Raw genomic sequence first — 21,583 nt, 5'->3', positions numbered from 1 at the left:
CAGACTTCCCTCTGGGCAGAGGGGGGGAGTTGCAATGGAAGACGCAGTCCAAGAGGCAGGGGTGGTCCACAGAACCAGGGTTCCAGTGAGTCTCTGATCCACCCTATCAACACTCCTGAAAGGAGGCCTGACTGCTGGCGTCTCTGGAGGCAGTCGGGGAAAGATTCTCTTTGCACCCAACCACCTGGTGACACACAACTACCAATGCCTGGTTGCTAAGGATTATTTTCAGATGTTATTCTATCTCCTTCACCCTTACCCCATGAACTCAAGCAAAACTCCCTGACGTTCCAGTCAGTCAGAGAGTTCAAGCAGCGTTAGAAATCCAAAAACTGCTAGAAAAAAAAGAGCCCTCCAAGAACTCCCACCATACCAACTAGGATCTAGATATTACTCAAGTTTCTTTTTAGTGCCAAAGAAGACAGGGGACTGGAGACAAATTTTGTATCTCAGCATTCTGAGCAAATATGTTCAACAGTCAAAATTCAGGATGGTTACGGTTCAATCCATACTTTCTTTCTTAGAGGAAAATGATTGGATGTGCTTGGTTGACTTTCAAGACGCGCATTACCACATAAAGATGGACAAATGGTTAAGAAAGTTTCTCCGCTTCCAGCTGGGAGCCAGTCGGTACCAATTCAAAGTGCTGCCCTTTGGTCTTTCCGCACTGAGTAATACTGCATTAGTGATCCTTTTTCAATGAACATGGTAGAGTTGTGTGGACATGCTTGACGTGACTTGAGTTGTTAAAATAGAATGATCCGTGCCACAGTATAGGCTCCAAGACCGTTTTTCTTTTCCCTATTAGGTTTAGTGCTGTCATTGCAAGGCTGCCAAACCCTCTTTTTAGAGCACCCTTCCATTCTCATCTCGGTGCAGAAATATTTTTCAGCCAACTTCTTGGGCAGTGTGAGCACAGTGTTTGTGCTCACCTCAGTCACCCCAAAAACGAACTGGTTGGTGTGGGTACCTTTCCCTTTTTTACGTCTGGCGCACTGAAGCTATTACAGTGTGGAACGAGGTGGCCCTGCATGTGGGGCAGACAGAAGTTCTGGTAGTCCATCTGGAAGGTTAGGCATAATTGCCACATATTATGAATGACCCTGCAGTGAGGATTCTTCTACTTGGACCCATGTAGCTGTGGTGAGTATGCTTACAGGTATGTATTTATTTACTTTTTTATTTCACCATGTCTTTTGTGTTTCTAATACTATGACTGGAATGGACCCCATTTGTAAGTCAAAGTATAATTAAAGTTCATGAAATTAGTATTGTTTCAATCTTTGATGTTATCCAGAAGTGCTCTTCACAGCACCCGCATTGTGCCCAGTATTGACTCATGCATTTCATACAGAGTTGCACATATTGGTAACATATCCAAGTACAATTGTAAATTCTTTTTTATAAGACCTCGTTGCTCCTACTGCTGTTGGAACTCTCTCTATAGTCTTCCTCCACATTGCCCTTTTTTCTGCCTGCGAATCCTGGTATTTTATGACTTTGTGTCTCTCTGTACATAAAACACTGTAGTCACTGAGTATGCTTACAGGTATGTATTTATTTGCTTTTTTATTTCACCATGTCTTTTGTGTTTCTAATACTATGACTGGAATGGACCCCATTTGTAAGTCAAAGTATAATTAAAGTTCATGAAATTATTATTGTTTCAATCTTTGATGTTATCCAGAAGTGCTCTTCACAGCACCCGCATTGTGCCCAGTATTGACTCATGCATTTCATACAGAGTTGCACATATTGGTAACATATCCAAGTACAATTGTAAATTCTTTTTTATAAGACCCCGTTGCTCCTACTGCTGTTGGAACTGTCTCTATATTCTTCCTCCACATTGCCCTTTTTTCTGCCTGCAAATCCTGGTATTTTATGACTTTGTGTCTCTCTGTACATAAAACACTGTAGTCACTTGGTGCAGCCATTTCAATGATCAGTGGTACTTTTGTCGTTTCGCGGACTACTATATGTGGTTTTCTTGTATCCATTTTTTGAACTGTTGGTAATGGGTAATCCCATGTGATATAAACTTCATCATTTTCTGTAATGCTTTGTGGCTTATATTTCCAGCGTTTTTCAGCTACTTCACCTTTGTTTGCATAATCCCCAATGCAGCAGTCTTGCCACATTGTTATGCCTTTCAGTATACAGTTATTAGTATTAGCCATTAGTATATCTCAACCAGCAACAAGATGTTTGAATTTTTCCAATTCTATTTTACAAAACCTACATTTGTCTGTTTCTCCCACATGTTCAATGGACTTTGTAAACCAATGTGTATGTAGTCCATTATCTTGGGCCACCAATATTAACCTTTTATCTTTTGGTTTAAATTCCCCTCTCCTTAACCATTCCTGTGTTCGATCCTGATTAACATGAGGTTGATCCAAGAGTTTTCTGTACTTGCAACTATATTTAAGCATTTTCCACATTCTGTGCTTTCTCATCTGATCCTTCACCTTCTGTTCTTTCTTTTGTTTTTTTTTTGGCATATTCAGTTGCTGCCTGATTTTTATCTACTTCTGGGTTTGATTTCCATTCCCGCTTGACACTGATATGCTTCTACAAAACTAAGCAGAGAAGTCATCTTAGACGTATTCTCCTCATGTTTTTAAACTTTACTATGTTTGGGCCTTCTGAGGTCAGCAGATATGTATGCAGTCCTATGGTTGCAGATATCCCTGAATTTTATCTCAAGCTCCATGTTCTTCGTGTTTCACTGTTGCAGTCATTACATTTGGGTAATCTGCTGGCAGGTTTCCCTCAGTCGGCCTGAATTCCAAAGTCTTGGGTCCTGCGTCGGTTGCTGTCTTCTCTTCCATGACGTCAGGGGTATAAAACATGCAGCCAGTGCCATTTTCTTAGTCTTTCTTGCCGCACGGTGCCCGAAGCAAAAGCATTTCACAAGTGCCGGTCGGCCGACTACTGAAATATTCGAGTTTGAGTTTCAGAACCAAAGTCTTCACTAAAGCTAAGTACCCCGTTGGGGAAACTTTTTTCTTGCTTTTTACCGATGTCAGAAAAAGTTAATTGTATTACTTGTGGGAAGCAAATACCTCATAAGGATTTCCATTTATACTGTATTCCTTGCCCTAGGCCCTGATCACAACATGCCTGGCTGTCGGTTTTGTGCTAGATTTAACCAATGCACTGTTAAGCGTCGGTATATTTTTGCATCAAATTATTTTGGAAACAGATTTAACTACCCAGAAATGTCATCGGATAGCAATCCGACTACTGGAGTACATAAAAAACGCAAAGAAAAGGACAGAGAAAGGCAGTCGAGATCCAAAACCGATGACAAAGCTTCTCCTAAGCCATTCGCTGGTACTCAGTGAGGCGCCTTCGCCGCCCCTGATACCAGCTACTTTCGAGTCGCAGGCCTCTACGGTCACCCATGTGGAGTCCGGCATGCCGCAAGATACTCAAGGTATTGGACCGACGGATGTATCTCCCTCGGATGGGTGCGGAGCCGCTGAGCAGGCACTGGCTTCTGAGGGTGTATTCAGACCTCAACATTTGTACATCAAACCGACAGCTGCAAAACCAAAGACAAAAGCAACTTCTAAAACTAAAAAACTGACGCATGAGCCACTTGCACAGGCCTCTATGCCTAAAAAACAGATGATCAAAATGGTTGAAGACCTTATTACCTTGATCAGGGGTACCCATCCCCCTCCAGATAAGAGGCCTAGGCAAGACACTGATTATGAATTTTCAGATCAGGTTTCTATTTCTTCTGATCAGGAATTATCTATACCTCCCTATGAGGATTCTGATGCTGAGGGGAGTCTATTCCATCTGCATCTCCTCCTGAGGTTTATTCATTTGGAGAAACCTTGCATACTTTGAGGCAGCATTTTCACTGGGAGAGTCAAGACTTCTCAGAATCATAAAAGAAGCTCAGGGATTTCCTTCTCCCTCAGCACAAGCCTTTAGCCATTCCCCCTGTTTTAGACATTGTGGATGTGTTTTCGGAGTCAAGCTTGACCCCTGACTCCTTACTTCCAGCTCCCAGTAAGCCTGACAGATATTACAGGGTCCCTGACCCACATAAATTTTTATTGAGAAACCCTGCTGCTGATCCTGAAACTATTTCACAGGGTCCAAAGGGAGTTGGGGCCTCAACAGCAAAAAATCCTACCCCTTCTGACAGAGATTCAAGGGCATTGGACAGATGGGGAAAAAAGGTTTATATGTCTGCAACCTTGCCAGTCAGGGCCTTAAACTGTCAATTTTATATGCTTAAGTACCAACAACATGTTATGGGATTGCTGAAACATAAAATTATGTTGATTTCAGAATGTGCAGAAAAATAAAGAATTGCAGGAATTATTGCATGCAGCTGAACAAGTTGGAAAGCATACTTTGCAATGTGGTTTTGATTCTTTAGAGGCCTCCTGCAGGGCTGCAGTTACTGGATCTGTGATTAGGAGGTATGCCTGGTTAAAGGAACAAAATGTGCCTGGTCATGTTAAAGCTAAATTGCTAGATGCACCTTTACAGCATGATTCTCTGTTTGGTATTAAGGCAGAAGAGGTTTTAAAGAAAATGGAAGACAAAGCTAAGTCTATGCAAACTGTTAAAGACTTCTTACAAGTGTAGCCACCAAGATTCAGTAGACACTGGCCAACAAATAATTGGTCCTTTCCTGTGTCAGACAGAGCTCAAAGGGGCAAATCCAGACGCCCTAGGGGCTCCAGATACCAGGCGCAAGACTCGTAAAGGTCAAAGCAATGGGGTGCATCCACCTCCGAATCTGGAGGAGATAAAGCGCAAACCTACAGAAAGCAATCCCAATGACTTCCCTCTGCCTACACCAAGCACTTATCTTTTGGCAGCACCCATAGGGGGAAAATTAGCACTTTTTGCTCAAAATTGGCAGTTAATAACCCAGGACAAGTGGGTACTAAACATTGTATCACAGGGATACAGATTCCATTTCCACACTCTGCCAATGGCAAATGGTTGGCCAAATCTGCCAAAAAATCAATAGGCAGAGGCACAGAAACAGGTTACGTCCCTCATGGATATGGGGGCCATTCCAAAAGTACCAGAACAGGATTTTTACTCAAGACTGTACTTGGTACCGAGAAAGGACAAGCCCTGGCGGCCAATACTGGATTTATCGATTTTGAACACACATCTGGACATTCTAAAATTCAAAATGCTGACTTTGCAGCGGCTTCTGCCCATGCTGGGCAAGAATGCTTGGCTGGTGACTTTAGACCTAAAAGAGGCATACCTGCATGTCCCAATAAGACAGTCATGCAGAAGATACCTCAGATTCAAGGCTGGCTTAATGCATTGCCAATTCTCTGCACTGCCATTTGGCTTGTCTACTGCACCCAGGGTCTTTACAAAGTGCCTGGCACCAGTAATTGCATTTTGCAGACAAAGAAGTATACAAATATATCCTTACTTTGATGACTGCCTCATTCAAGCAGAGAACAAGGATACTCTTCTTCGACACCTCGCGTTTGTGAAAAGGCTTCTAACATGCCTAGGGTGCACAATAAACGAAAATAAATCATAACTGGTACCCTCTCAAAAGATAACATTCCTGGGTGCAAGCTTGAATACAACTGCCCAGATGGCTTACCTCACGCCAAACAAACAAAGGCAACTAACTACTTACTTCAAACTGATGACCACAAAAACACAGTCTTCTGCAAGACAAATTCTGCAGGCTCTGGACTTCATGTCATCCTGCATCCTACTAATTCGATATGCAAGACTGCATATGAGGAAACTTCAGTGGTACCTAAAAAGGTTATGGAGTCAACATTCACACAGTCTGGAAACAATGATTCCTCTCATTCCCTGCCTGCAACATGAGTTTCTACGGTGGGCAAAGGCCTGTCACCAAAACATGGGACGGCCCTTCACTCTACCCCCTGCCAGCCAAACTTTAACAAAAGATGCATCAGATTATGCCTGGGGGGCCCACATAGCAGGAAGATGCATTCAGGACATATGGGCACCAAAACAAATGCATCTACATATCAACCAGAAAGAGATGCTAGCTCTTCAAAATGCCCTAACAGCCTTCAAGGACTTACTTCATCCAGGACAACTACTGATAAAGACGGACAACACCACAGTCATGTGGTATATAAACAAGCAAGGGGGCACACACTCATACCCCCTTTGCAGATTAGCCATGACACTGTGGGACACAGCTTTGACCTACCAAATACATCTTCAAGCTCAATTCCTGCCAGGAAAACAACACTCTGGCAGATGATTTAAGCAGAAACCTTATGGATCCTCACGAGTGGAAACTAAATCCACAAGTCTTCAGCATGATAACAAAGAAATGGGGGGGAGCCCAGACATAATCTATTTGCCTCGCCTCAAAATTATCATTTGAAAAGATTTTGCACAATGACTTATCACAGGCAAGCATGGAAAGTGGACGCTCTATCCCTCAGTTGGAAAAACCTATCAGTTTACACCTTTCCTCCTCTGCCTCTTCTACCCAAGGTACTCCTAAAAGTCAGGCAAGAGAAGCCAAAGATGATATTAATTGCCCCAGACTGGCCCAGCCAATACTGGCACCCAGTCCTAAGGAACTTGTCTCAATACCCAGCTTGGACCTTGCCTCAAAGACCACAACTACTGTCCCAGCAAAACAATCAGATCCTGCACAATCAACTACAGACCCTGAACCTGGCAGCATGGCTAATCATGTAATCATACAAACAACACCTCTCAGTAAAGCTGTGATGGATGTCATTTTGGAAGCCAGAAGGCCTAGTACTAGAAAATCTTATGCTGACAAATGGAAGAGATTCTGTGCTTGGAATCAAGCACAAGGAACTGATGCAGCAGAACCGCATATTCCTCAGATATTACAATACTTAACTGAGATGCTTGACAAAGGCCTATCTTTCTCATCAATCAAAATCCATGCATCTGCCATTTCGGCTCATTACAATACAGAGCCACCAATCTTTTCGCATCCTTTACTAAAGCAGTATTTTAGTGGAGCCAAAAATTTAAGGCCTCCTAGAAGATCATCATTACCTGCATGGGACCTCAGTTATGTGTTGGAAAAGCTCACCCTGCTTCCATTTGAACCAGCTGCTACCGCTGATATAAAGTTCTTATCATGGAAGACAGCTCTGCTACTAGCAATTACTTCAGCAAGAAGAGTTTCATGGCTGTAGTGCCTTTTATCATATTTTACCCAGACAGGGTGTCTCTGAGGGCACATCCTACTTTTATGCCCGTGGTTTCCAGTGTGGCTCTTAACCAAACAATTCATCTGCCAACTTTTTATCCAAATCCACAGAACAAAGGTGAGAGAATTCTGCATTCCTTGGACGTACACAGACAGCTAAGATTCTACTTGAGCAGGACTAAAGCTCTAAGAAAAACTGAGCAATTACTAGTGTCATATGCTGCAGGATCAGAAGGAAAGGCTATTTCAAAGCAGACAATTTCAAAGTGGATAAGCCACTGCATCCGTTTCTGCTACTTACACCATGGTAAACCTGTGCCCAAGGGCATTGGGTCTCATTCCACTAGAGCTGCAGCTACTTCAGCAGCCTTTCAAAGAGGAGTAGCAACCAAAGACATTCTAGAGGCTGCTACTTTGAGTTCTGTTCACACCTTTACAAAGCATTACCATTTGCCTCTGTACTCTTAAGTCCAGGGCAGGCTTTGCCACTGCAGTGCTGCAGGGCCTTATAGCCGCACCTCATGCTGTTTAGCTCCAGCCTCCCAACAATAGCTTTGGGATTTTACCCAAATGTAATGACTGCAACAGTGAAACACGAAGAACATAGTACAGTTGTGTACACTTACCATAAATGTAGATGTTCAAGTGTATTCACTGTTTCAGTCCAGGTTACCCTCCCGCCATCCCCCTGTCATTCTAAAGTTTATCTTTCCTTCTCTATCTTCTACAACCTATGTGGTGTATTTGCTTGTAGATGAAGGTAAATTTTATATTGATACATGTATGTATGTGTGTATACCTTTTTGGGGGCAAGAAAAACTAAAGAAAATGGTGTCGGCTACATGTGTTATACCCCTGACGACCTGACATCATGGAAGAGAAGACAGCAACCGATGCAGGACCCAAGACTTTGGAATTCAGGCCGACTGAGGGCAACCTGCCAGCAGATTACCCAAATGTAATGACTGCAACAGTGAATACACTCTAACATCTGCATTTATGGTAAGTGTACACAACTGTACTTTCCTCTACCCATAATGCTATACACATCCCCTACTTCCCATGTCTTGTTTGCCTCAAATCAATTTCGAGGAGGCCCATACCCCCTTCTGAATGGGGGAATATATAGTGTTTGTATACACTGATTTCTTTTTGTCATTTGTTAAGCACCAAGCATCTTTCTTGTGTCCAATTGATCCAGCACCTTTTCTGGCCAGTCAGTCACTCCAAAACTTTAAATTAGGACAGGAAGAGCAATTTGGTTTATAGCTTGGACTTTGTTCCTAGATGTCGGTCTTGTTTTCAGTATTAATTTTTAGTCTTCTAAAATATTCCTTACTTCATTTTATCTGCATTTGTACATGTTTTATTGTTGATTCTTCATCAGTTCCCAAATATTTATACATTTCCTCTTGGTCAAGTTCTTTTACATCACATTCCTGTCCCATGCTAATGTTTTCTTGGTGCTCTAGCTTTCCTACTTTAAAGGTTGCTTTTGTACATTTATTAAGACCAAATGGCATTTTTAGATCATCTGAAAATGTTTTGACCACTTGCAGTTGTGCTTTCAGTTCCTCATCTGATGAACTATACAGTTTTGAATCCACAAAAAGAAAAGTCTTTACACTTTGTTGATTCTGGGAGCCAAATTGTAGCCATGGCTTAATCTGTTAAGTAGACAGTTTAATGGGTTAAGGGCAAGACATAAGAGCACCAGTGACAGAGTCCCCTGGAATATCCCCCTTTATTTTTTTTTATCCCTGAAATAGTAATTTGTCCTTTATCATGGCTTAACTGCAGAGTGGTTTGCCATTGCTTCATGGTGGCTGTAATGTAATTGATCAATGCAGGGTATATCTTGTTCATTTTTAAGCTCTCTTTTATTACCATGAATGTAGGATACTGTCAAATTTTTTTTTTTTTTTTTTTTATTCTTTCCATGCCATACGTAGATTCTTCCCCTTTTTACAATTCTCCATTATTTATTTTACATTTGTTTACCGGGAAAGTCCAACTGGGATATGACCCATTTTCAGCGGAGGCTCTGAGAGAAAAGCTCCACATATAAACATTTTACATGACTTGTACAAGAAAGTATACAAAAAAATTATACAAACACTTATACAAGAAATTGTACAAAAAATATATAAGACATAAACTACATTCTAAGCTATTATAGCCGACATTTGTATTATACAATCATCTGATATAATTTCTTATTGTAGTGTAGACATTTATCATCTGATATAATTTCTTATTGTAGTGTAGACATTTAGTTTCTCAAATTATGACTTTAACAACAAATGATCCTTTGTCCATATGAATTTCTTTTGTTACCAGTTTGTTCTATTGCCATAACTAAGTTTTTCTTCTAAATGACTATAACCGTAGATTCCAGTGTATAGTTTTATACGTGGTTGAAAAGCAGGCTATTGATCTATATTTTTTAGCATGGTTTGCAGGTTCGCTCTTAAGTGTTTTGTTTTCCTGTTAACAAGGTTGGCGTCTATTTGGGATGCACATATAAATAGTTCTTACTTATGGCCAAGTCTTCATGTAAGGATGTTAATACTTTTAGCCAGAAGTTAGGTACTGCATCTGGGGCTGGGGTTTTCCAGTTAGGAGCGTTTCTTAATTTGTTTCAGTTTCTCTGACCCTTACTTCATCCCATTTCATATCCTGTACATTTGAACTTCTTACTCTTTCTTTTACTTTTTCTATTCGTTCAGCATCTTTGTTCCACAGGATCTTCATAGAGATTTTTCCAAAATGTAGTTGTTTCTTCTTTTTTGGTGGTGTTTCAATTCTTTTTGCCTTGTTTCCTAATTCTCTAAAACTTTTATGGGTCATCAGTAAATTGCTTATTTTGTACTTTTCCTTTATATTTATTTGCATATCTTCTAAATTTTAATGCCTGCGCTGATATATTTAGTTTATTATTTGAAATAGTATATGATAGATCCTGTAGTCTTCTGATACTGCACATTGCTTTTATTGCATCTGTCTTTGAGTATTTTTTTATCTGTTCCCTTTTCTGTACTCTTCTGACCCTGACACTTCTTGTCTTAATTGCTTTATAGTTTTCTGTATTCGATACATCCATGATGGAATTTTGATTTCTACCCTTCCTTTTCCTTACTGCCCTGTGTTTTTGTGGTAAGACTTTATCACCAGTTAATATTTCCATACCGGATCGGACGAGGCCCGGGTTAATGACGACTGCCACCAGTACTGTTAGCCAACAGGGTGCTGGTGGAAATTGGGCTACTGTTGGCCGAAGGAGGAGAAGAGGCGGAAGGCATGGCCGAAGGCAGGAAGAGAGGAGAAAGGCTAGGACTGTGGTAGTGAGGGTCGGAACTTTGAATGTTGGCAGTATGACTGGTATAGGGAGAGAGTTAGCTGATATGATGGACAGAAGGAAGGTTGGTATATTGTGTATGCAAGAGACCAGATGGAAGGTGAGTAAGGCTAGGTTTATCGGAGGTGGGTTCAAATTGTTTTATGGTGTGGATGGGAGGAGAAATGGCGTAGGAGTTATTCTTAAGGAACAGTATGCAAATAGTGTTTTGGAGGTGAAAAGGGTGTCTGATAGAGTGATGTTTATGAAGCTGGAAATTGATGGTGTAATGATTAATGTTGTTAGTGCATATGCTCCACAGGTTGGGTGTGCAATGGATGAGAAAGAAAAATTTTGGAGTGAACTGGATGAAGTGGTGATGACTGTACCCAAGGGTGAGAGAGTGGTGATTGGAGCAGATTTAAATGGGCATGTTGGTGAAGGGAGCAGTGGGGATGAGGAAGTGATGGGTAGGTATGGTGTTAAACAAAGGAATGCAGAAGGTCAGGTGTTAGTGGATTTTGCAAAAAGGATGGATATGGCTGTGGTGAATATGTATTTTAACAAGAGGGAGGAGCATAGGGTGACATACAAGAGTGGAGGAAGATGCACACAGGTGGATTATATCTTATGTAGGAGGGCCAGTTTGAAGGAGATAGGAGACTGTGAAGTGGTGGCCGGAGAAAGTGTAATTAGGCAGCATAGGATGGTGGTTTGTAGGATGACGTTGGTGATCAAGAAGAGGAGGAGGAGTGTGAGGGCAGCACCAAGGATCAAATGGTGGAAATTGAAAAAGGGTAATTGTGAGGTGGAGTTCAGGGATGAGTTAAGACAGGCACTGGGTGGCAGTGAAGAGTTACCAAATAGCTGGGTAACTACAGCAGAGCTAGTAAGGGAGACTGCTAGAAATGTGCTTGGTATCACATCGGGACAGAGGAAGGACGACAAGGAGACATAGTGGTGGAATGAGGAAGTACAGAAGAGTATACAGGCAAAGAGGTTGGCAAAGAAGAAGTGGGATTGTCAGAGAGATGAAGAAAGTAGACAGGAGTATAAGGAGATGAGGTGCATGGCAAAGAGAGAGGTGGCTAAGGATAAGGCATATGAAGAGTTGTATGAAAGGTTGGACACTAAGGAGGGAGAAAAGGACCTGTACCGATTGTCTAGACAGAGGGACCGAGCTAGGAAAGATGTGCAGCAGGTAAAGGTGATAAAGGATAATGAGGGAAACGTGCTCACAAGCGATGAGAGTGTGTTGAGGAGATGGAAAGAGTACTTTGAGGGGTTGATGAATGAAGAGAATGAGAGGGAGAGAAGGTTGGATGATGTAGGGATAGTGAATCATGAAGTACAATGGATTAGCAAGGAGGAAGTAAGGATAGCTATGAAGAGAATGAAGAATGGAAAGGCTGTTGGCCCAGATGACATACCTGTGGAAGCATGGAGGTGTTTATGTGAAATGGCAGTGGAGTTTGTAACCAGATTGTTTAATGAATCTTGGAAAGTGAGAGGATGCCTGAGGAATGGAGAAAGTGTTTTGGTACAGATTTTTAAGAATAAGGGTGATGTACAGAGCTGTAGTAACTACAGAGGGATTAAATTGATCAGTCACAGCATGAAGTTATGGGAAAGAGTAGTGGAAGCTAGGTTAAGAAGGGATGTGATGATTAGTGAACAGCAGTATGGGCTCTTGCCAGGAAAGAGCACTACAGATGCGATGATTGCTCTGAGAGTGTTGATGGAGAAGTACAGAGAATGTCCGAAGGAGTTGCATTGTGTTTTTGTTGACTTGGAGAAAGCATATGACAGGGTGCCTAGAGAGGAGTTGTGGTATTGTATGAGGAAGTCAGGAGCGTCAGAAAAGTATGTAAGAGTGGTACAGAATATGTGCGAGGGTAGTGTGACAGCGGTGAGGTCTGCGGTGGGAGTGACGGATGCGTTTAAGGTGGAGGTGGGGTTACATCAAGGATCAGCTCTGAGCCCTTTCTTATTTGCAATGGTGATGGACAGGTTGACAGACGATATCAGACAGGAGGACCCTATGGACTATGATGTTTGCAGATGACATTGTGATCTGTAGTGAGAGTAGAGAACAGGTGGAGGAGACCCTGGAGAGATGGAGATATGCTCTAGAGAGAAGAGGAATGAAGGTCAGCAGGACTAAGACAGAATATGTGTGTGTGTGAATGAGAGGGAGGATAGAGGAATGGTGAGGATGCAGGGATTTGAGGTGGCAAAGGTGGATGAGTTTAAATACTTGGGATCAATAGTTCAGAGTAATGGTGAGTGTGGAAGAGAGGTGAAGAAGAGAGTACAGGCAGGATGGAGAAGAGTGTCAGGAGTGATTTGTGACAGACGAGTGTCTGTAAGAGTGAAAGGGAAGGTCTACAAGAGGGTAGTGAGACCAGCTATGTTATATGGGTTGGAGACGGTGGCATTGACAAAAAGGCAGGAGTTTGAGCTGCATTTGGCAGAGTTAAAGATTTGCACTGGGTGTGACGAGGGCGGACAGGATTAGGAATAAGTATATTAGAGGGTCAGCCCAGGTTGGAAGGTTTGGAGACAAAGCCAGAGAGGCAAGATCACGTTGGTTTGGACATGTGCTGAGAAGGGATGCGTAGTATATTGGGAAAATGATGCTAAGGATGAAGCTACCAGGTAACAGGAAAAGAGGAAGGCCTAAGATAAAGTTTATGGATGTAGTGAGAGAGGACATGCAGGTGGTTGGTGTGACAGAGCAAGATGCAGAGGACAGGAAGAAATGGAAACAGGTGATCCGCTTTGGCGACCCCTAATGGGAACAGCCGAAAGAAGATGATGGTAAGCAGTACATTATTTCAATACTGTCTTCCTAGATATCCATAACTCCATAGCCCCCATAAGAAAAATGAGAGTTAAACATAACCATGCTCCTTGGCTATCTAAATCAACCAAACAACTACTGATTAATAGAGACCAAGCATGACACAAATGGAGAAAAGATAAGACCCCACCCAACGAAACCACCTTCAAAATACTTGGAAACAAAGCAAAACAGGCCATTAATCAGGACAAAAAGACTTACTTCTCCCAACAAATAAACACACACAGTAATAATCCCAGACTTTTCTGGAAATCTGTTAGCTCATTACTAAATCCTGGCAGCACCCAAAACCCATCTCCATTTCCAGACAAAAGCCCAGTTGAAATCAGTGAAATATTTAATAAAAACTTTATTGATATTATCCTTACATTAGTAAATGCAGGCAATACTCCAACCTCCATTAACCCATCCATCATACCTCAAAGCAATGTCAGCTGCATACCATCTTTTAACTTCCAACCTGTAGCAACCTATCAAATATAGACATTACTTGGCAAATTGAAATCAGGCTCCTTATCCGCTGATAATCACCCCCCAGAATACCTCAAAATTATTGCTAAGGCAATATGTTTCCCAGTAAGTATCCTCATAAACCGATCACTTGCAGAACACACAGTCCCCCAGCTCTGGAAAAAAAATCAGTAATCACCCCACTTCATAAAGGTGGAAACCCTTATGACCTATGTAATTTTAGACCCATTTCCATACTGTCCCCTCTATCTAAAATGGAAAAATGCATCCACAAACAACTGGTTGAATATCTAACCAGCAACAACCTGCTATCCCCTTCACAACATGGTTTTCGACCATCCCCCACAGTACCATTACTGCCCTAGTCTCCTCCAGAAATTACATCTATAATGCCCTAGATAACAACATGACTGATGTAAGAAGGTTACTATTAGAGCTCTCAAAAGCATTTGACACATTTTCCCACATCAAACTTATCCAGCAACTGCATTCACTAGGATGCTGTGATGCCATCCTAACCTGGTTCACTAGTTGCTTGGATAACCGACAACAATCCGTAAAATGACTGAATAACCTCACTAGCTTTCTCCCAGGTAACATAGGAGAGTTCCAGGGGTCAGTCTTGGGACCCCTTCTCCAACATTTTTATGGCTGTGTTGTCTCTTTCGGCTTTTCCCGGTTAGAGGTCGCCACAGAGGAACTCCGGTCCGTTGATGATTGGCAGTAGATTTTTACGTGCCGAGTTGCTGGCCCTGACTCTCAGCCTTCAACAAAGGTACGCACATTCACGCATGTCTCCACACAGAAGACGCTCTAGCTGAGAATCGAACAGGACGTCTTACTGTGAGGCAACAACGCTCGCAGCACCACCAGCGCAGTTCTCTTCAACATTTTTATAAATAACCTAAATAAAGTTCCCACTGACTGTACTACTGTACAATAAGCAGACAATTCAACCATTATCTGTACCTCCAATAACTTCTCTGACCTCCAAAAGTTAACACAAAAGGCCTTTACATTCATAAAACTCTGGCGAAACCAATCACAGCTATTACTTAACCCTAATAAAGCTAAACTACTCATCTTTGCATCTAAGCCTGTTCCCACAGACTTTACTATATTCTCCATAAACAAAACCCCAATAGAGTTAGTAAATAAGGCCAAACTGCTAGGAATTACTATTGACAGCAAACTTAGCTTTGACTTGCATATTAATAATGCAATAAAAGACTCATTTCAAATTAGGCAAACTTTACAGAAACAAACAATACTTAGACAAATCCATCCGAATAAAACTTTCAAAAAGTCTTCTCCTTCCAACCTTACTATATGGGTCTCCTATCTCCACAGCTGTTTGCAACACAAACTACAGTCCTGTTATAAGATTGCAAAGTTCACATCAGCCCAACCAAATCGCACCCACCATTGCCAGGCCACTAAAGTACTAAACTGGTTAGAATTTGGACATTACATACATTACACACAACTTACCTTTGCCCATAAACTAATTGTTGCTCTTCCCTGAAAAATGTCATTGAACCTTGCGTCTCATCCAAATATCTACGCTCTAACAACAAACACCTATTTAAAGTATCAAAACCTAGTAAAATAGCAGGTAGCTGCCTCTATTTCCATTCCTTAACTAAGCTATGGAGTACTATCCCATCATCAGTTACAGAATTAGACAACATAATCTCCTTTAAAAGAAAACTAAAACAACATCTCACGGATAACCCCAGCTGCACATGCAACACATATCCACAGCCTCCTTAATCTAGCAAAACTGATGTTCTTCATTCCACATTGCTGCAGTCCTAACTATTGGGTAGTCCGCTGTCCAGTCGGCCCGAATACCAAAGTATATGGCTGACGTCGGTCACGGCGCATTAGACTGACGTCAGTACGTCAGGGTACTAATGCGCATGACCGACGTCATATCCTCAGTCTTTTTTGCCGCATGGTCCGATGCAGAAGCAATTTTGCGAGTGCAGGTTGGCGTTCTGAAAGTTTCTGAAGTCAGAGTTTCAGACCGAATCAAAGTTGGCTAAGTACCCGTTGGAATATTTTGGTTTTTTCTTGCCTCAGTATTTAACCGGATGTCAGAAAAGTGAATAACTGTATTTCTTGTGGGAAACAGATACCTCATAGGGATTACCATACTTTGTGTATACCTTGTTTAGGGCCTGAGCACGACGTTGTTGGATGCCGCTCTTGTGCTAGATTTAACAAACGCACTATTAAGAGAAGGTTAGACTGTGCCAGGTTAGTGTTTGGGAAGCGTTGTAATTATAAAATGCCGTCGGATGCTCCGACGCCCGCTTCAGCCAAAAGCGCAAGGACAAAGCAGCGAAGCCTAGAGGGGAAGAACCGACAGTCCCGGACGTCGGTTCTTTAGAGGGCTCAGTGGAGCCGGAGGTTCTGCCAGGAGTTTCTTTGGAGTCTCAGGGAGAAACTTTATTGTTGCAGGATGTGTCCTCTCAGGAAGTAGGCCAGGCTGAAGGGGCTTCTCGGGTGGCTGTTCTTCCCTCTCTTCCTAAGGTGGTTAGGGCCTCGCCTTCTGTTGCCAAGGCTTCTTTAAGAGGCAGGCCTACTTTAGCTTCTGTGGGGTTTCTCCAAGTGTTTCAGGGTCTTTGCCTAAGAAGCATATGCTAAAAATGGCAGAGGATTTGATTACTATGATTAGAGGTTCTATGCCCCCTCCTGATAAGAGGCCTAGGGTGGAACCTGAGTTTGAGAGTTTTGAGCAATGTTCGGAGGCTTCTGAGTCTTCTGCTGAGGACTTGCAGGAGTATCCTCCTTATTCTGATTCTGATGTGGATGATTCTACTCCTTCAGCTTCGCTTCCTGAGGATTTTTCTTTTTCAGAGACCCTGCATTCCATGAGGGAGCATTTTAAATGGGAAGGTCAAGATTTCTCTGATTCCAGGAAGAGGCTTAGAGAATTCTTGTTTTACCCCAGCATAGGCCTTTAGCTATACCTCCTGTTCTGAATGTTGTAGAAGATGTTTTTGCAGAGGCTTCACTAAATCCTGATTCTTTGCCTCCTGCCCCAGTTAAACCGGATAGGTACTATAGGGTGCCTGAAGCTCATAAGTATCTTTTTAAGAGTCCTAGGGCGGACCCAGAAACTGTCTCTCAGGGGCCTAAAGGTGTGAAGGCTTCTGTGGTTAAAAATCCTGTTCCTCCTGATAAAGAGGCAAGGGCTTTGGATAGATGGGGAAAGAAAGTGTACACTTCTTCCACTTTAGCCATGAGGGCTTGAATTGTCAGTTTCATATGTTAAAATATCAGAATTATCTCCTTTCACAATTGAAGTCTAAGGTGGATGCTCTGGCTGAAGGTATTGAGTGTAAAGAGCTGCAGGATTTAGTTCATGTTTCTGAACAAGTGGGAAAGCATTCTTTGCAGTGTGGTTTTGATGCTGTGCAGGCCTCCTCGAGGGTGGCTGCCACTGGTTCTGTTCTTCGTAGGCACGCCTGGTTGAGAGATCAGAACTTAGCTGAGCATGTTAAGACAAGGATTTTGGATGCTCCTTTACAGTCTGATGTGTTGTTTGGTTCGCCTGTGGAAGCAGTTTTAAAGAAAATGGAGGACAAGGCTAAGTCTATGCAAACTGTTAAGGATTTTTTGCAGGTGCAGCCTCCGAAGTTTAGTAGAAATTGGCCTACTAAGGGGTGGACTTATCCTGCTTATGATTCCCAGTCTAGGAGTAGGTCTAGACGTGGTAGGGGCAGAGCTCAAGGTTCTTTTAGGCCTAGGACAGGGAGTTCACCTGCTCAGACTTCTGGTGAGGGCAGGGGTCAGTCCTTTCGTAAGCAGACCCAATGACCTGCCTTTTCAGCTGCCAGTACATTCTCGCCTGGCGGCACCTCTAGGAGGAAGGCTGTCTCTTTTCAAAGAAAATTGGGATTTAATTACCCAAGACAAATGGGTTCTGGATATCATTCACCACGGTTACAGGTTTTACTTCCATACCTTGCCTCCTTTCAAAGGCATGCCAGACATTCCTCCTCTACAAAGAACAGAGGCTCGCAAACAAATTTTTCTGTTGCTCCAAATAGGAGCCATTCAGTCAGTTCCTTTGCCAGAAAGGGGCCTAGGATTTTATTCTCGCCTGTTCCTAGTACCAAAGAAGGGGAACACGTGGAGACCAATTTTGGATTTATCTATCCTCAACACTTATCTGGACATTCCAAAGTTCAAAATGTTGACGTTACAACAGCTTTTACCTCTGCTGGGCAAAGATCACTGGATGGTAACTTTAGATCTCAAGGAAGCTTACCTTCATGTGCCTATAAGACTAAGCTGCAGAAAGTATCTGCGTTTTCGAGCTGGAAATTCTCATTATCAGTTCTCTGCATTGCCCTTTGGCTTATCTACTGCGCCAAGAGTATTCACAAAGGTTCTGGCTCCAGTGATAGCTTACTTCAGGCTAAAAGGAATTCAAATCTATCCTTACTTGGACGACTGCCTGATTCTGGCTCAAGAAAAGGAAGACCTTCTACAGCATGTGGAATATGTCATAGCAGTGCTAAGATGCCTAGGGTATTCTGTGAACGAAATAAAGTCCAGTCTAGTACCCTCTCAAGACATGTGCTTTCTGGGTGTGAGACTGAATACAGCAGCCCAGATGGCCTTTTTAACCCCGGACAAACAAAAGAATCTTTCCAGTTACTTCCATCAATTATCTCTTCAGTCCGGGCTGACTGCAAGGACAGTCCTTCAAGCCTTAGGGTTCATGGCATCTTGTATTCTGGTGCTTCCCAATGCCAAACTGCATATGAGGAAGCTACAATGGTATCTCAAAATCTATGGACACAGCACTGCCAGGATTTGGACACTGTCATTCAAATAATACCTTGCATTCAAAAGGAATTTTTGTGGTGGGCTCAGGAATGTCACCTAAACAAGGGACTCTCTGTGACCCGGCCAGAGGCAAGTCAGATTCTAACGACAGATGCCTCAGACATTGCTTGGGGAGCTCATCTAGATGGAAAGTGGATACAAGACAAGTGGCCTGCCAGACTACAGCATCTACATATCAACATGAAAGAGATGTTAGCAGTCCAGTTTGCATTACTGGCTTTCAAGGAGTTACTTCTTCCAGGGCAGGTGTTGATTCTAACAGACAACACAACTGTCATGTGGTACATCAACAAACAAGGGGGAACACATTCTTACCCATTGTGCAGGCAAGCAATGATTTTATGGGAGACTGCGCTCAGCTTGCAATTAACTCTTCAGGCAAGGTTTCTGCCGGAGCACAGAACTCCTTAGCAGATGTGTTAAGCAGACAAATCATGGATCCCCACGAGTGGAAACTGGATCTTCATGTATTTCAAAATTGACAGTGTCATGGGGAACTCCAGACATAGATCTGTTCGCTTCTCCACTAAACCACCAGCTGCCAAAGTTTTGCAGAAGGGATTTCATCACACAGCTTGGAAAGTGGATGCTCTTTCTTTCAGTTGGAAAAATCTTCATGTGTATGCTTTTCCACCTCTGCCTCTTCTCCCAAAGGTGCTTCTAAAGGTCAGACAAGACAAGCCACGGATGATTTTAATAGCTCCAGATTGGCCTCGGCAGCACTGGTACCCATTACTGAGGAGTCTGGTAAGGAAACCTCCATGGCCTTTACCCTTGATTCCACACCTATTGTCTCAGAGGGACGGTCATCTGCTCAATGTCAAGCTTCAAACTCTTCATCTAACAGCCTGGCATATTCTGTTTTGAAAGACAGCAGGTCTCAACTTCCTCAACAAGTTTTAAATGTGATTATGGAAGCCAGAAGACCTAGTACAAGGAAAGTGTACGCAGAAAAATGGAAGAGATTTTTATTTTGGACTGCAGCAAAGAATTTGGAGATTTGAGCCTAATTTGAGTGTGGCTCTTCAATATCTTACTGAGTTATTGGACAAAGGTTTGTCTTTCTCTTCCATTAAGATTCATGCTGCAGCAATTTCAGCTCACTATGATTGTGACCCACCATTGTTTTCACATCCTTTGTTCAAGCAATTTCTTAGAGGGGCAAAGAATATAAGACCCCACGAGAGCTCCTACTCCTGCTTGGGATCTCAATTTTGTGTTGGAGAAACTTACTCTACAACCTTTTGAGCCTGCAGCTACTGCTGACCTGAAATACTTGTCATGGAAGACTGCTTTTTTGTTGGCCATTACTTCTGCAAGAAGGGTTTCTGAGTTACAGGCCCTTATGGCGGTTGAGCCTTTTTTGATTTTTCATAAGGATAGGGTATCATTACGTACTAATCCTTCCTTTATGCCTAAGGTGGTTTCTAGTGTGGCTTTAAACCAAACTATTCATTTGCCTACTTTCTATGCAGATCCCCAAAATAAAGGGGAAAAGATTTTGCACACTTTAGATGTACACAGGCAATTGCGTTATTATTTAAGCAGGACTAAGGATTTTAGACAGTCTCAGCAGTTGTTTGTTTCTTTTGCTTTGAGTTCGCAGGGCAAGCCTGTGTCAAAACAAACTATTTCTAGGTGGATTGGGTTTTGCATTGCATTTTGTTATTCCCATCATGGCAAAGAGATTCCAGCTGGGATTAGGCCTAATTCCACTAGGGCTACTGCCACTTCAACAGCATTTCTAAGGGGGGTGGCAACTAAGGATATTTTGGAGGCAGCTACTTGGAGTTCAGTGCATACTTTCTCTAAGCATTACCACCTTCCTCTCTACTCTAAGTCTAGGGCTGGTTTTGCCACAGCTATTTTGCAAGGCATGTTATCAGCTCCTGCTTCCTTATGATTTGCCAGCCTCCCTTACCTCTGCTTTGGGATTCTACCCAATAGTTAGGACTGCAGCAATGTGGAATGAAGAACATAGTACAGTTTTGTACCTACCATAAATGTAGATGTTCGAGGATCCACATTGCTGCAGTCCAATTTACCTCCCTCCTTCCCCTCTGTGTTTAGGGGTGGTTGTGTAGGTGAGATTATATTCTGGTACCTTGGTATATATTGTATATATTTTTGGTGCAGGTATGTTTGGTGTGTTTTGGTTTTGGCCTTGTCTTTTTAGGGTCTTCTGACATCTGGGGCAAGAAAAGACTGAGGATATGACGTCGGTCATGCACATTAGTACCCTGACGTACTGACGTCAGTCTAATGCGCCGTGACCGACGTCAGCCATATACTTTGGTATTCGGGCCGACTGGACAGCGGACTACCCAATAGTTAGGACTGCAGCAATGTGGATCCTCGAACATCTACATTTATGGTAGGTACAAAACTGTACTTTTCACATAGCAAATATACTTTTGTATATGTCATACTGTTACACCATATGAGTTATCCCTAATCTTTAGTATCATAGTTCACACATCAATACAACCATCTTAACACATTTTCTTTTCTCTGTCACTTTCTACTTTTAATACTACCATTAAATGTATGCCACCTATAATCTAATTATTCCCACTACCTAGCTGTAAGATTCTAACTATATCTGTCTTACATTTAAGTTTAATTTTCTAATTCTCTTTCCCATGTTCTTCGTGTTTCACTGTTGCAGTCATTACATTTGGGTAATCCTGCTGGCAAGTTGCCCTCAGCTGGCCTGAATTCCAAAGTCTTGGGTCCTGCACCGGCTGCTGTCGCTCCTTCCCTGACGTCAGGTCGTCAGGGGTATAAAAGATGCGGCTGACGCCATTTTCTTTAGTTTTTCTTGCCGCGCGGTCCCCGAAGCAGAAGC

The 21,583-nt window shown here is 42.5% G+C and overlaps 1 protein-coding gene across 2 annotated transcripts in view; it reads left to right on the top strand.

The window, feature by feature from the left end:
• ASB7 (ankyrin repeat and SOCS box containing 7) overlaps positions 1-21,583 on the top strand; it is a 358,166-nt gene that overhangs the window by 254,368 nt on the left and 82,215 nt on the right. The gene's annotated exons all lie outside the window — the stretch shown is intronic.

This window comes from Protopterus annectens, chromosome 7.part1, assembly GCF_019279795.1.
Source record: "Protopterus annectens isolate FY-2018-M chromosome 7.part1, PAN1.0, whole genome shotgun sequence".
NCBI lineage: Eukaryota > Metazoa > Chordata > Ceratodontiformes > Protopteridae > Protopterus > Protopterus annectens.
Note: the sequence above shows the minus strand (reverse complement) of the source record. Positions and strands in the feature narration are given on the sequence as shown.